The sequence below is a fragment of the Eulemur rufifrons genome, chromosome 4 (assembly GCF_041146395.1).
Source record: "Eulemur rufifrons isolate Redbay chromosome 4, OSU_ERuf_1, whole genome shotgun sequence".
In the NCBI taxonomy this organism is placed as follows: Eukaryota; Metazoa; Chordata; class Mammalia; order Primates; family Lemuridae; genus Eulemur; species Eulemur rufifrons.
The window spans coordinates 9,590,084-9,605,119 of NC_090986.1; the positions used below are offsets into that span (position 1 = coordinate 9,590,084).

Sequence of the window (15,036 nt, forward strand, 5' to 3'; positions counted from 1 at the left end):
TTAGATTCCCCATATAAGGGAGATCATGCAATATTTGTCTTTCTGTACCTGACTTATTTCAGCTAGTGTAATGTCCTCCCTGCCCGTCTATGTTGTTGAAATGGTTGAATAATATTTTTATAACCAAATAATATTCTATTGTGTATATATACCACATTTTCTTTGTCCATTCAGCATTCACAAACATTTAAGTTGTTTTCATTTATTGGCAACTTTGAATAATTCTGCAAATGAACTTGGGCGTGCATGTATTTATTTGAGATGCTGATTTTATTTCCTTTGATTATATACACAAAAGTGGGATTGCTGAATTGTACGGTAATTGTATTTTTTTTTTTAAAGATCCTCCACACTTGCTTTAAAAATGAATATACCAATTTACAACTCACCAACAGTGATTTCTTTTTCTTCACATCATTGTCAAAACTTGTTCTTTTTTATATTACCCGTTCTAACAAGTATGAATGAAGTAATATCATGATTTTGATTTGTAATTCCCTGATAACTGGTGATCTTGAGCACCTTTTCATATACCTGTGGGCCACTTGTATGTCTTCGTTGGGAAAATATCAGTTCAGTCTTAGGCCTATTTTTCCACCAGTTATTACAGTCATTATTGTTATTGTCTTTGCCTTGATTTATGTTTCTTACATAATTTGGATATTAACTTCTTATCAGACATATGCTTTACAAATGTTTTCTCCCATCCTATAAATATTTTATAATTTGCTGTGCAAAACCATTTTAATTTGATGGAGTCCAACTTGTTTATCTTTCTTTTTATTTTTATACTTTTGGTGCTGTTTTTAAAAAAAATCCATTAGCAATATCAATATCAAGAAGGTTTTTTGGCCGGGCGCCATGGCTCATGCCTGTAATCCTCACACTCTGGGAGGCCCAGGTGGGCGGATTGTTTGAGCTCAGGAGTTCGAGACCAGCCTCAGCAAGAGCAAGACCCCGTCTCTACTAAAAATAGAAAGAAATTATATGGACAGCTAAAAATTAGCCAGGCATGATGGCACATGCCTGTAGTCCCAGCTACTTGGGAGGCTGAGGCAGAAGGATCGCTTAAGCCCAGGAGTTTGAGGTTGCTGTGAGCTTGACCCCATGGCACTCTAGCCCAGGCAACAGAGTGAGACTCTGTCAAAAAAAAAAAAAAAGGGGGTTTTTTCATACATTTTCTTTTCAGATTCTCAAGGATTCATATCTTACACAAGTCTTTATTTTATTTTGTGTTAATTTGGAGTCATGGTGTAAGATAAATGGTCCAATTTTATTCTTTTGACTGTGGATATCCAGTTTTTCTATTGCCCATTATTGGAGAGACTATACTTTTTGCATTGTGTATTCTTGTTGTGTCTGTCAAAGATGAGTGGACCTTGTAAGCATTGGTTGATTTCTGGGCTCTCTATTCTGTTCCATTGGTGCTGTGTCATTTTTAATATATATACCATTCTGTTTTTATTGCTATAGTTTTGAAATATAGTTCAAAATCAGAAAATATGATGCTTTCAGCTTTGTTTTTCCTCAAGATTACTTCAGCTATTCAAAGTCTGTTGTAGTTTGGCCAGGCATGGTGGCTCATGGCTGTAATCCTAGCACTCTGGGAGGCTGAGGTGAGAGATCGCTTGAGGTCAGGAGTTCCAGAGCGCCTGAGCAAGAGTAAGACCCTATCTCTACTAAAAACAGAAAAGATTAGCCGGACGACTGAAAATATTAATAGAAAAAATTAGCCAGGCATGGTGGTGCATGCCTATAGTTGCAGCTACTCAGGAGACTGAGGCAGGAGGATTGTTTGAGCCCAGGAGTTTGAGGATGCTGTGAGATAGGCTGACACCACTGCACTCTAGCCTGGGCAACAGAGCAAGACTGTTTCTAGAAAAAAAAAAGAAGAAGAAGAAAAGAAAACAAAGCCTATTGTACTTCCATAAAAGTGCTAACATGGCGTTTTTTATATTTATAGAAAATGCCATTAAAATTTTGGTAGGGAGTTAATTGAATCTATAGAACACATTGGATTATATGGCATTTTAAAAGTATTTATTCTTCCAATCCATAAACATGGGATATTTTTACATTTATTTGTGTCTTTTTCAATTTCTCTCATCAATATCTTGTATTCTTTCAGTGCAAAGCTTTTTCATCCTGGTAAAATTTATTGCTAAAAATTAATATTTTGATATTATTATACCCGAGATTGTTTTCCTTTTTTATTTGTTGTTAATGTATGGATTCACTGATATTTTTATGTTAATCTAATATTTTGCTCACCTGCACTTCATCTGAGTGCATATTTTAGTTTAAACCGTTTTTTCATGTACTATTTATAGTTTTCTGTATATAAGATCTTGTCATCCACAAACAGTGACAATTTTACTTCTTTCTTTATTTGGACAGCTGTTTTTTTTTTTTTTTTTTTCATTTTCTTTCCTAATACTTCTGCCTGGGATTTCCAATATTGTGTTAAAATAGAGGCATTGAAAATGGGTATAATATAAACTTGCTTTGTTATCTGAACATTTGAAGGAACACACACCTCTTCTAGTTTTTATAAGCCAGTTGCAGCAGGTAAAAATCTTCATTTTGGGGTACTAGGCTTATGGGGTCTCCTCTGGGTCAGATCAGAGGGGTGGTAACTGGGTTACAAGTCTGCCGCTGGGTATGCAGTTAGGTCTGCCTTGAGTGTGGGCCTGTTACCAGGGGCTTGGCTAGTTGAGAATTCTGTCTTATTCATAAGCAGGCTGGATTGCCTTCATGACTTTGATCTTTAGGGCAGGGACTTGCAGTTGGGTCTGCCTAGGGTGGACCTGACATCAGGCGTATGGACGAGTGTGGCTCCCACTGAGAAGTTTTCTCCATTTCACTGCATAGGCCCTTGGGTGGGCAGAACTGGGCAATAACTGTGTCTAAGAGGGCTGGAACTGGGTCACAGAACTGCTTCAGAGACCACAGTGAGTACCAAGTTGTGCAGGCTTGTCTCCATGACCACAAGTGGGCATCTCTCCCAGTTCTCTTGATAGGCAAGAGTACCACCAGATCATGGCTGGGAGAAGTTGGAGACGCCTACATGGTCACTTCAGAATTCTCAGTGGGACCAAGTTGACTGGGCCATTTCCTGGTCTGTAGCCAAGAACAGAGGTCCTCAAGTTTGGTAGCTGAATTAGGGCCTGTCTTTTTAAAATTACCTTCCTTGTTCTATGGCTTTAGTAGCTTTGGACTCCTCCTCCCTGGATCCCAAAGCTCTCATAAAAGCACTTTTTTAAAGATATGGTCTCGCTATATCACCCAGGCTAGTTTTAAGCTGCTAGACTGGAGTGATCTTCTTACCTCGGCCTTTTAGTAGCTAAGAGTACCAGCATGAGCCACTGTGCTGGGCTGTCATAAAGGTACTTTTTTCGATGTATGGCTGCAAAATGTTGTTGCTGCGGGAATATAAACAAGCAGGGGACTTCATATTCCATCATCTTGCTAATTTCACATTCTCCATGTATTTTCACTTTCTGTTTTGTTCTATATTAAAGTTTTTGTAATTTTAGATTCAATTATTCAGAACAATATACTAGAATTTCACATCATGCAAGATGTAAATTAGATAATTAGTAGGTGTCCCATATTTACTAAAACATTCACTTGAAAGTTTAAGTTTACTGTAGGCAAAAGGGAATCTTTAGAATTGTCGTCTACTTTCCTTAATTTTTCAGTTGCTAGTGGCTCCCTCTGGTATTTTTCCTAAGTGTATAAGTGAGCTCTCTGCTAGATAATAATCTTTAGTCCTGGGGATCAATAATCCTTTCCTACTTTGAGAGTTGTTATTTATTATTGACAAACTTTATGCCCTAAATCTAGTAGTTACAAAAGGTATGGCTGGGGAATATAGGTGAGTCAAAAGAAAGTTTAAACTACCATATTTGCCACCTTTCAGTCTTATGTCTTTGTGAAGACTTTCCTGACTGTACAGTTCAACCTCAGAGAGGTGAACATTTACATGTTCTCCGATTATCTCATCTATAGTGTGTCTTGTAACTGGATAAAACAAGAATCCGATCTTATATTTAAAAATATTTCCAACTTTGATTAAGGACGCGATAATTGTTGGTATATGAAGTCAAGGAAGCAGACTTTTATAAAAGATTGTAAAACATACTTATATAGGGTTCAATAATCAAGTATAGATGTTCACAGAAAAGGTCATTTTATCTTTTCTGAAAAATGGTTTAAAGATAAAATTCTTTTTCATCCCTTCCATTTATTCTTGGCAAATAATGCCACAGAGTTATTTTTCTTTCACATTTTCATGAGTGCATCATTTTTAAAAGCAATTGGTAATCGGCCTCTCAAAATAATGACATAAATAAGAATTTATAGTCATAGTGCAAATCCCACAAGCTTTCTTTCAACTACACTCCTTAGATTTAAGAAAACAAAACTTATGATAATTTACAAAGCAAAACAATGGGAAAACAATCGTTTGGGTAAATTGATTCTTCTATTGTAGGAGAACATACTATGGAAATAAAAAATAGCATGGATTCTGGGTTCCCATTCTGATTTGCCACTTACTAACTGTGACATCCTCAACCAGTTCTCTACACTTGTTTTATTCCTTATCTATAAAATGGGGAAAATATACATTTTGTAGGGTTTTTAGAAAGATTAAAGGAGAAAATGCACATAAATCACCTAACACATGGAAGTTACTTAAAATTAGTTCCCTCTTCTTCCCTCATTGGACACTGTTCTTTCTCTTCTCTTCTTCCTTTCTAAATCAAATTCAAAAAAAGTATACCTCTCATTTTCCCCCACTAGTTTTCATTCTGTCTCCTTGTAGTTTTCTCATCACTCTCAAAGGCTACCTTGTTCTTTTCCTCCCTATCTTTTAAACTCTCTTCCAAGGTGTTTAGAGCACCTGTAAGGAATGATTTTTAACTAACCTTACTGATTTCGTTTAATCTATTCAATAAAACCTCTCTCCCAAAGAGCAAAGGAACCTGCAGGAGAAATAAGGCAAACTGGAAGAAGTATACTCCATAAGTGGTTTAACTTCTGGATCAAGTCAATAATCCTTATTTACTCTTCCCATGTACAATCCATTACTCCTCCCCATGGGCCTCTATGTCAACCTCAAAATAATTATACTGCCTCAAAATAAAATGAAATCCTCTACCTTTGTACCCTAAACATCCCAGTTGTATCTAACTTGGATGAATGTCTCATGTTGTGTCTTGAATCACTTTATATATATTTAATCATCTCACAGTAACTCAAGTTGAAAAAGTCACTTTGGTTTCTCATAAATGAATATGGAAGTGCTGAGGAAAGCAAAAAGAACTATATTCTGATTAATGAACATGTTGTCTCAGGTTTTCTTGATATGTTTTTATCAAGAGAAGCTAGTAGGCAAGAGAATGAAATATAGAGAACTACAGGAAAAATTTTTGACTTCACATTTTTTCTTTATTGGGCTTCAGCTGTGACTTTGCTGGGAGTGGAGATGGATGCCATCAGAGCTGAAAAATGAGCATAACCTTCTTCACAATGTGCCTCTCTTAATTTTTAGATTTCTGATGTGTCCACTACCAACAAATTTTTTACCCTCCAATGCACCTTTGATAGCATATAGCTCTATTCCTCAAATAGCAAGTCTGTTATCCAAGTTCAGAGATACAATTGAGGAATTAACATGAAAACCATGTTTCCTCATAAATCAGAAACTGCTAATTAAGCCTCCAGACCCTATGAAAAGACACCAAAGTGGTATTACTCAGTCACCAATCTAAAGAGAGAACTTTGACTCAAGGTATAAATGAAACTAATTATGTAAATATGTTTATAATATTTATACAGTTACATACTTACACATAAGCACTTAAACAGACTTGGGAAAAAATGTAAGAACATTAAATCAAAATGACTCACTGAAGAATAAACAGAATTTTCTGTGATCTTCTTAAAGAAATTAATAACTCATTCTTTAGGGAGGATCCTTCAAAATCCAGCCATTAGAAACCATATTCTGTAACTGTGTACGAGCAACACGTAGCCTCTTCCCCCACCCCAATTCCCTAGTTGCCAAGAGAGGAATCTTAAATTAGATGGGAACTTAAAGGTCTCTGTGCAGTCGCAATTTATGTTCCTGAAGTAGAAGATTCAATCTAAAGCCCCAACTGACAAAATAGGTACATTCCATATTATGATTTTACAACAAGTTAAAGTTCCGATTTTGTCGCCAGAATTATACTACCCCTTCAGAGGACTCTATTTTAAGCACAAAATAAGAACTGGGCATATATAGAGTGAAACTGGTATGCAAATAGTATTATACAGATTCAAGATGGCCTCTTCTAAAAAATACTGAAAAAACCTTTCACTAACTACAATTTGAATGTGGCTTTTATTGGCAAAAGAAACTCAACAACATCTGAAGATTACTGGTAATCTCCACAAACCCCCTTAATTATGTTTTCTTATGAATTGAGTTTAAAGATCTTGCCCTCAGAGAGGCTTTCAGTTTTGATACCTTTAAAAAAAAAAAAAAAACACCATTTTTCAGGAATTATGCTCTTTCAGTCAACAGGGACTTTTAGAGACTATTCAACCAGGAGGAAAGAGTGAATCATTATTTCTAACCAAAGGCACTTGGTTAGCAACTCTCAGCTGCACATTTTCTTTTTCCCCAGGGGCATATCTAGTGTGCCTTAAAGAACACAGGACAATCAATAATGAGAGTGGTTACAATTATAAGCCACTGTTGTGCATGATTATTGACCAGCTGCCTTCCTATGGATCACTGGACCCAGACAGTGGAGGGGTCAAAGGAGCTAATATGTCGTACTGGCAGAACAGCAAGCACCTTCCTTTTCCGGTCACCACAGTTTGCTCACTGGATGTTCATTGTAGGGCCAGCAGGGTCAATATAGGTAATAGAGTAATAATAAAGAGAACTGTCTCAGGTTAGAGCACTGAAAGGTACCCCATGCTACACACTCCACATTTAACACTCATTCTGCCAATAACAGATGCCATGGAAATAATTCTTACAGCTGGGAAGATGGGAATCCTTTAAAAAAATTTAAATATGATTAATATTGATAAAGGATGCTTTTTCTATGTAAACCAAAGCCTAGATATTTTGTTATATGATATTTCCTACATGAAGAACAAAAGAAAACAAAATATGTTAGAGAATTTCTTCTCCCTACTGAAAATGGGAACTTACAAAAAAGGGAGTTTGTTCATATGCTGAATTTAGCCATTCCTTTGCCAAAGGAGTCTGGAGAGTAACATTGGATCCACAAGAAGTGCTGTGCAAGAGACCACTTATTGGAACACACATTTCCTGCTGATAGTTCTAGGAGAGATCTTATCCTTACACTTCTACACTTCTATTTGGTCACCGTATTAGGTAAGAAAAAAGTAAGCTGCGGATGGGGGAAGAAAAGAGAATAGAAAAGAAAAAGAGGTAGAAACAGACTGATCATAGGAGAGGACAAGAAATAAAAAAGAAGGCAGGTGACTTGTCTGCCCAACTTTGGCTCCATGGTCCTATGAGCCAAAATGCATACTTGGTGATATGGTATCACAGGAAAAGGGAAAAAAGGGGTAAACTGAAAGAATTCAGGCCATGGTGTTAATTTCTTTCCTGTACAAAGACAGTCTTTTAAGGACAAAGGTCTGCCTCTTGTAAGATAATGTCATAGTTCAGATGAGATAGTTTCCTTGGAGGGAAGTTGGTGAGAAGTTCAACATGTTCATTCGGGTATCCTTTACACTGGACATGCTTCACCAAAGCTAGCAGTTTAGGTTGCTCTGGATGAATGGTGTCTTCCCTTTTTTGATCTGGATACCACAACATCAGCTGTGCTTTTGGTGCATTTACATCTACCCCTTCCACTCCATTCCATCTGATTTTTCAGGTGACATCTCTAGTATATCTGAATTCACAACTGATAATGCTTGGTGGTTTGTGGCTGTTCCTGGCTGAGTTCTGCCAGGGGGCTGAGTTAATGGCCTTCTGTTCTCTTTTCTCTGCCCCAAATCTTTATGGGGAGACTTTCTGGACTTGGCGAGGTTTTCTACATTATCTTCTTCATTGGAGCCACAAACAGATATGAATTCCTCACTGCCAGAAAAAAGTTCAGATTCAGATTCTTCATCAGAGTGGCTTCCCTGTTTTGTCTGTATTGAATCAAAATGTGTCTCTTGCAAGGAGCCTCTGATAGAAGCTTCTAGCTGGCTGTCTTCACTTGCATCACATCTCTGGGCTGCTTCACTGTCATGATAAACCTATCCTGGCTGATTTTCAATGGTTGTTTTGTCTTGACTGGGTGAGTAGTCATGGAAATATTCTTAAATTTACCATGTATCAATATGTGTTGATGAATCTATATTAGCTTGGTGTGAGAGAAGCACTTTTGTGGTTTGAATGTAATTTTTGAAAAGCTTGACATCTATTTTGGTTATTCTTTTAAAAAATTTTAATTGGTAAAACATAAAATTTACCATCTTAAGTTTATTTACATGTACATTTTAGGAGTAGTAAGTATATTTACATTGTTATGCACAAGATCTCTAGAAATTTACATCTTGCAAAACTAAAACTGAATACCTATTAAGTAACAACTGCCCATTTTACCCTCTCTCCAGCCCTTGACAAACTTCATTCTACTTTCTGTTTCTATGAGTTTGACTAAAGATACAGCATATTAAGTGTAATCATACACTATCTAACATTGTTACTGGCTTATTTGAGTTAACATAGTAAACTTAAGGTTTGCTTTTATCATAGAATGTGCCAAGATTTTCCTTTTTTTTTTTTTTTTCCTGTGATTTTTTTTAAGACAGACAAGTTCTCATTCTCATGCCTGGGGTACAGTGCAGTGTGTCATGTTAGCTCACTGCAGCTTCAAATGCCTGGGCTCAAGTGTTTTCCTTCCTCAGCCTCATGAGTATCTGGAACTGTAGGTGCACATTACTATGATTAGCTGATTTTTCTATTTTTTTTGTAAAGACAGGGTCTCACTGTGTTGCTCAGGCTGGCCTTGAACTCCTGGCCTCAAACAATTCTCCTGCCTTGGTCTCTCAAAGGACTAGTATTACAGGTATGAGCCACTTCACCTGGCCTAAGATTTTCTTTTTGGATGCTAAATAATAGTGCATTGTCTATATACCATATTTTTTTAATGTGTTCATCAATTGAAGGCCATCTGGGTTTCTTGTGCCTCTTGGCTTTTGTGAATAATGCTGAAATGAACATGGGTGTGCACATGCCACTTCCAGATTCTGCATTGCATACTTTGGATAGATACCCAGAGTTGGGATTTCTGTATCATATACTAATTTTTATTTTTAATTATTTAAGGAACGCTTATATAGTTTTCAAAGTATCTGCATTATTTTTCAACACCAATATTGCAAAAGAGTTCCAATTTCTATACATCTTTGACAAGGTTTTTATATTGCCCATTCTGAGTGTGAGGTGATATTTCAATGTGATTTTGCTTTGCATTTCTCTAAAAATTATTAATTTTGAGTATCCTTTCAAATGTTTGTTGGCTATTTGTATATCTTCTTTGGAAAACTATCAGTTAAATTCTTTGTCCATTTTTTGATCAAGTTATTAACTTTATTGTTGAATTTTCAGAGTTTATATTAATATATTCTGAATATTAACTCCTGTAATGTGAATGTTTTACAAATATTTTTACCCATTTAGTATGTGGCATGCTGTCTCCACTAAATCTTTCCTTTGATGTATAGAAATTCTGAAATTTGCTGAAGTCCCATTGTTCTCTTATTTTCTTTGTTGCTTTTGCATTTGATATGATATCCAAGAAAACAGTGCCAATACTAATGTCATGATCTTTTTTCCTATATATTCTTCTAAGGGTTTTATTAGTTATATTTCTTCTATGTATTTAATCTATTTAAAATTTTTTTTATATCACAAGGGATTGATCCAACTTTATTTTTTATGTAGGTAATCCAGTTTTCAACACCATTTGTTGAACAGACTCTCTCCTTTCCCCATTGTGTGGTCATGGCCAGCTTGTGGAAAATCATTTGATCATATACACAAGGATTTATTTCTGGGCTCTCTTTTGTTTTCCTTGATCTGCTTACCTGTCTTAGTGCCAGTACCACATTGCTTTTATTTTTGTAGCTTTGTAATATGTTTTGAAATCAGGAAGTGTATTGTCTCTGTGTTCTTCTTTTGAAAGGGTATTTGGCTAGTCATAGTTGCTAAACAAGGTCTAGCATTTTTGCAAAAAATGTGCCAGTGGGATTTTGATAGATATAACATTGAATTTGTCCATCACTGTGGGTAGTATTGACATCTTAATAATATCAAATCATCTGATCCCTGGGCTAGAATATGTTCAAGAGTGTGTTTAATTTCCACATCTTTTTGGATTTGTCAGTTTTTTTCTGCTTTTTATTTCTGGTTTTATTTCATTTGGGTCAGAAAAGATACACTGTATGATTTCAGGCATCTCAAATTTGATTAGACTTATTATGATTATGTGTCCTAACGGAAGGCACCAGGTGTAATTGAAAATATTGTACATTTTGCTGCTTTCCACTGGAGAGTTCTGTACCTGTGTGTTGGGTCTAATTTGTGTATAATATTCAGGTTTTCTATTTTCTTATTGATCTTCTATCTGATTTTTCTATTTGTTATTGAAAGTGGAGTCTTAAAGTAAACAGTGACCATGTTGCTGTATATTTCTTGCTTCATTTCTGCCAATATTTGTTTCATATATTTGGAATCCTGATGTTATATATACATGTAATGTACACATTATACAACATAAATTATATAACATATATAATGTATATGTGTTTATATATTTTTATATATATAGCATACATATTATATGTGTTATATTTATATAATATATATTACTGTTATAGATTCCTGGTAAGTGGACCTATGCTGTCATTTTTTAACATCGATTTTTGTTTCTTGTGACAGTTTTGACCTAAAGTGTATTTTGTCTAATATAATTATGGCCACTGTACCCACTTGTGGTTACTATTTGCATGTTTTTTTTTTTCCATCCTTTATTTTCAGCCTACTTGACTCCTTAGAGGTAACATAAATTTCTTGTGGGCATAATATTATAGAAACTCAATTATTCTTAATCCATGCAGCCATATTATCTTCTTTAGATTTAAGAGTTTAATCCATTTATATTTAAAGTAGTTACTGAAAGAAATGAAGTTACTCTTCATGTCTTTTAGACATCCCTCATTTCTTCTCTTATAGCCTTCATTTTTGTTTTGCTGATTTTTTAGTTATGTGCTTTGGTTCCTCTCTCCTCTCCCGTTTTCTTTAGCGTAACTTTTTTTTTTTTTTGAGACAGAGTCTTGCTCTGTCACTCCACGTAGGATGCATAGAATGCAGTGGTACCATCATAGCTCACTGCACCCTCGAATTCCTGATATTAAGTGATTCTCCCACCTCAGACTCCCTAGTAGCTGTGACTCCAAACTCGCAACACAACATGTGGCTAATTTTTCTATTTTTGGTAGAGATGGGGTCTCGCTCTTGCTCATGCTGGTCTCAAACTCCTGAGCTTAAGCAGTCTTCTCGCCTCAGCCTCCCAGAGTGCTAGGATTATAGGCGTGAGGTGCCACACCTGGCCATGACTTCTGTAGATAATTTCTTTCTGAACACCTTGAGAAATAAAGAGTACAGGTACATCTTAAAGTTATAACAATATAGTTTAGTCTCATAACAAGTTAATTTTAATTTTATTGAAAAACCATACCTCTTTATATCCCTCACTTTGTTATTAATGTGACAAATTATATCATTTTATATTGATCATGTATTAATAGAGAACTTTTAGAAGATCTAAAATAATATGCTTGAATTTATATGTTTTATAAAAACTGAATTAGGGAATTAGTATGCACACCACATTTACTAAACTGATTGGTTTGTATGTTTCAGTTTACTGCATGTAAATAGCATTTCCATCCACTGAAATCAACCTCTATCTGCATGATAATATAATTTATTCCTAATTGTTCATTTTATGCATCAGTTTCACAACACATTTTACAATGTTGTTTCTGTATTTAGAAATGTAAGACTTTTCTTTGTTTCTGATAGCTGGATTGCTGTAGCCTTTCACTTTTGTGTAAGAAGAGTACCAACATACTAATAAGAAAGAAGTTTCTCTAGTATCATTTAAATGCCTAATGATTAAAATTTTATTATCAGTGCTTTTTATGAATGACAATAATGTGTTTTGTGAAATATTATTGCTCTAAAGTAGGCCACCTCACATCAGTCAACTAAGTTTTTAGGTTTATCTATATGTTATAATTTTGTATGACTGTATTTGACTCTGTATACTTTAAGACACGATGGGCAAAAGTCAAAGATAAATCACCTATGTGTCTATTGCCAGTGTAATTTTCTTTGTGTTTGCTTGCCTGTATAAATATTACTTCTGTTTTCTTTATGAATAATATATTTTTTTCTTGGTTGATGGTCTCAATGGTTATTTTATTCTGTCTAGGTAAATAGTCATAAAATTATCTTAATTTCAAAGTATATTTATTGATGAATATATATTGTCTTTGTGAAATATTTGTGTGACTTGAAGATAATTTTTGAATAGCTTCAAAAATCTATGTTTGGTATTATTTTTCATGTAAAAACACAACATTTAGAATCTTAAATATTTTAATTAGAGTTTAGTCATGTTAAGTGTATTGACATTGTTATGCAACATATATCTCTAGAATGTTTTTATCTTGCAAAGGTAAAACTCAACATGCATAAAACAGATACCTCTTTTTTTTGCATTTTCTGGTCCTTTACCAACATTATTGTATTTTTATTTTATTTCTAAAGCTGTAACTACTTTAGATATTTTGTATAACTGGATTCATGAAGTTTCTGTTTTGGGGGGTGGATTGGCTTATTTCATTTAGCATGTCAAGATTTATCTTTGTAGTAGATGTTACAAGATTTGCTGCCTTTTTTTTTTTTTTTTTTTTTTAAAGGATAAGTGAAGAGGCTTTATTGGGTCGCTTCCCCGGATGAGGGTAACAGGTCCCAAGGCTGGGGCCTGGGCGAGATTCTCGGGTCCTGGGAGAGAAGATTTTCTGCTTTTTAAAAGCTGAGTAATACTCCATTATTTTTATATCCTGAATTGAACCTATTTGTTCATTTTGTGAGGCAAGTTTGGGTTGTTTTCACCTATTGGCTTTTGTGAATAATGCTGTAATAAATATGGATGTGCAAATAAGTCTTCATTTGACCATACATGCAAGGGTTTTATGTCTGTCCTGCATTTTGTTTCATTCGTCTACATTGTCTGCCTTTATGCCAGTAGCAAACTGCTTTGATTACTGTACCTTTGTAACATGTCTTGAAATCAGAAAGTGTGATGCCTCCAACATTGTTTCTTTTTTTGAAGGTTGTTGGCTCTTCATGGTACTTTGCCTTCCATATAATTTTTGAGTTGCTTCTTGTTTGTTTGCATAATATGACATTGATAATTTTAAAGAGATCACTTTGAATTTGTAGATGAGTTTGGGCAGTATGGACATCTTCACAATATTCAGACTTCCAACCCTTGATTAAGACCATGCTCAAAAGTGTCCCATTTAATTTTCATTTATTTGTAGATGTTCTGGTTTTCCTTTTGTTATTGATTTCTAGTTTCATTCCATTTTGGTTATAAATAATAGTTTGTAAGATTTTAATTTTTAGAAATTTGTAAAGAATTGTTTTGTGGCCAACAGTTATACTATCCAGGGGAACTTTTTATGAGCTATTGAGAAGACTGTGTATTCTGTTGTTGTGTGGAGTGTTTTTCATAAGTCTATTAGATATAATTGTTGTATAGTGCTGTCAATTATTCCCTTATTAATATTGTCTTACATTGTTATTTATTACTGAAAGTGAGGTTATTGAAATATCCTAGCATTATTATATTGCTGTGTATTTCTTGTTTCAATTCTGTCAATGTTTGCTTTATATATTTGGGAAGCCTGAATTTAGACACACACGCACACACACACACACACACACAATGTGCATATATATATTTCAGATTTTACATATATTACATATATAATATGAAAATAAATCATAGGTTCTGAGTGAATCAACACTTATTTAATATCCTTCTGTGTCTTTTGTGACAGCTTTGACTTAAAGCATAGTTTATAAAATACGACAAGTTTTCCCTCAAAATACATTGTGCCTAATTGTGACCTCCCCGGCTCTCATTTGATTAATTTTTCCATGCAATATCTTTTTTTCTCCTGCCACTTTTAGTCCACTTTTGTTGTTTGATGTAAGGTAAGTCTCTTGGAAAGAGTATATAGTTGCATCTTGTTTTTTTTTTTTTTTTAATTTTATTTTCCTAAATCCCTATCTTTATTCAATTTATATCTTTTGATTGTGAAGTTTAGTCCATGAATGTTTACATAATTTTTTGAAAGGAAAGGACTTACTATTGGCATTTTATTAAATATTTTCTTTGATTCTTGTAGCTATTTTACCCACTCTTCCTGCCTTCCTTTGTATCTCACTGATTTTTGTAGTTATATACTTTGACTCCTTTCATATCATTTTAGTGTATCTCTATGATAGGTATTTTTATGGTGGTTACCATGGCAATTATACCAAACTTATAGTTAAAACATATTTTAAATTTTAGTTACATTTAAAAATTTGTCCTCATTACATCTGTCCTCAACTTTGTTATTGATATCACCAATTACATCTTGTTATATTCTGTACCTATTAACAGAGTTTTAGTATTATTTTTCTGTTTTTGTTTTCAAATTTTAAACCATGATTAACAGTGTTTTCTGCACCATTGTTTTAATACTACAGAATTTTACCTAGGTGTGCTTATACGTCTTTCCAAGAGATTCATTTATTTTCATATGATTTTGTGTTGTTTTCTAGCATTTTTAAATTTTTAATGAGAGGGAGTCCTTTTGACATTTCTTGTGGGAAAGGTCTATTGATAATAAAGTTTTTCAGCATCTAGTTATCTCTAG

General features: G+C 34.4%; 2 pseudogenes; one reads left to right on the forward strand and one right to left on the reverse strand.

The window, feature by feature from the left end:
- LOC138382429 (zinc finger protein 98-like) overlaps window positions 1-15,036 on the forward strand; it is a 34,167-nt pseudogene that overhangs the window by 16,173 nt on the left and 2,958 nt on the right.
- LOC138382862 (UBX domain-containing protein 7 pseudogene) lies at window positions 7,628-11,647 on the reverse strand (annotated as a pseudogene).